The sequence below is a fragment of the Ceratina calcarata genome, unplaced genomic scaffold, assembly GCF_001652005.2.
Source record: "Ceratina calcarata isolate Rehan_Ccalc_2016 unplaced genomic scaffold, ASM165200v1 scaffold111, whole genome shotgun sequence".
NCBI lineage: Eukaryota > Metazoa > Arthropoda > Insecta > Hymenoptera > Apidae > Ceratina > Ceratina calcarata.
The window spans coordinates 94,993-97,196 of record NW_017132019.1 but is presented as its reverse complement, the minus strand read 5'-3'; the positions used below and the strand labels follow the sequence as shown (position 1 = coordinate 97,196).

At 37.3% G+C, this 2,204-nt stretch overlaps 1 non-coding gene across 1 annotated transcript; it reads left to right on the top strand.

Moving 5' to 3' along the window:
• TRNAM-CAU (transfer RNA methionine (anticodon CAU)) lies at positions 1 to 72 on the top strand. Its single transcript has one exon. It is a non-coding gene; the product is annotated as a tRNA-Met (tRNA).
• The last annotated feature ends 2,132 nt before the right edge of the window (positions 73 to 2,204 follow it).

Below are 2,204 nucleotides of genomic sequence, written 5' to 3'. Positions count from 1 at the left end.
AGCAGAGTGGCGCAGTGGAAGCGTGCTGGGCCCATAACCCAGAGGTCCGTGGATCGAAACCACGCTCTGCTAAAATGGTTCCAATGTGACCAATTTCATTTTTTTTTCTTATAAATGTAATCATACGTTTCAGTACATATTTTACACACCCAAGATAATGTGATGGAAATTGAAATTTTTATCGACAAGGGAAAGAAAATTTACTTGCAACGCTGAACGGTACTTGGCGACTTTGTGACAGGATTTTAATTCAGCTGCGAGGGCGTTTACATTGCTGGTTGGCTAATTTGCAATGCAAAAAGAGACTGGAGTGTGTCCTAAAGTCCCGTAAGCTCGAGACACAACCAGTGAGCAATGACATGCACAAGGATGGATGCCATTCCTCTGTCATTGTCCGCAAAGAAAAGATGAGACAACGAGTTCAGGAGTTCACCAGAGTTCACGGGCGTAAATTTGGTGGGTGTCATATTCGCTTCGCGAAGTATCTCTTTAGGGTTTAAAAAGGAACTGGCTCTGACCGAGATACACCAGGAAGAAAAACCATCGAACTACCGAATGCCACTCACGATATTACGGCCATAAAAGAATATTCACTGATCGTATTTTTAAACGATACATTTCATTTCTATTAATACATTCGTTACATTCTCTTATATTAAAGTAATTTATATATTACATGAACGACGCATTATTAAAAGCTTACAAAATATTTGTACCCTTCTCTTTAAAATATGCACATACGTTTGCAACGCTCGTTTTGAAGACTTCCAATGTCAGAAATTAACTGGCTTTACAAAATTGGTAAAGCGATAGATATTCACAATTCATTCTTAATGCGTCACGTCACTTAAAGCAATTACGTCTGTCTAATTGCAGAATCATAAAAGGATGCTAGCTACTATTAATTTCAAATTTGTTACCTCAAGGCCTATTATTATAAGGCAATTCCATGTTTATTTATTCAAAGTATGCATCCATTTTTTAAATTGAAATTCTTTAATATATACGATGCATTAATTGCTCTTTCGAAGATATTACGATACATTAAACCTTAATATAGACATACCAGAATTGTTATTATCATTTTTTACAGAAACAATAGATCCCACATCCTGATGAAAGTATGAAAATAAGTTGCAACATAGTGCAGAGATTGAATTTACAACGGAGTAGAAAGTACGTATTGACCATTACCTATATTCTATACGGCGCCTACTCGCAAGTATTGATAGTATTTACTCGCGCTCCTTATAAATGGAATATCAATAAGATCGGGCGCGTAACCCCGGGTCGGCATTATTTAACGTGAGCACGTCGTACACGTGACAAAGTGGCTTGACCGCTTGTCAAACAGGCACAAACATGAGCTTTCATGGCTCCGAAAGACCGGATCGGTGCGGGTCGCGTCGCGTGGCGTGTCGTTACCGTTAAGCATAAGCATCGAATTTGCACGTGCTCGTTCCTTTGTACACGCCCACGTTCGTCATAAATCATGGACAAAGCATTAAGGGCTTTGTAATTTAGAGGAGAACCTCGATTATCCCATTACACTTTAAGAAAGGCTCCTATTTTCAGGAATTTGTAATTATATGCTGATTCATTCGAATTATTGTTACCGTTTTAAAAATTGTCGGCCAGCATCAACCAATTATTTAAATGGTAGACTTTTCGTTCGAAATGATTAATAATGCTAAAGGGAGACATTTAATTGTTATAATTAATGACCTTTGTTCAAATTTTAAACTATAGAACAAAGTTCACAAATATGAAATAAGATGAGGTCGGACAGAGTTTCAAATTTTAATATCGTGAAGAGTTCATTGACCGCACTATTTCTTAGAATAAAGAGATCATTTTGTGTAAGGTTCGGACAAACTATTAATTCAGATATGAAATTCGTGGGCGCTATATATTTGACCCAGATACGGGTACCTGTATTAAATCTTACTCTTCACGAGGGTGACGGATGCAGTCTAATTGTAAGATGCCTTGTACCCATGTATTTTACCTTTGCACATTTTGTTTTGGGTTGTCGACGGCGCTTCTCATCTCTAGTATATATACGTTTATTTATATACTTCGACCTTCCTTTTCCGTTTAGCTAAACTCTGCCAATTCCGCGTGAGAGCGAAATTATTTTGCTGCTTTCATCAGTATGTGTAATATTTCTTCTTAATTATTTACTGAAAGTCAAGCTACTATAC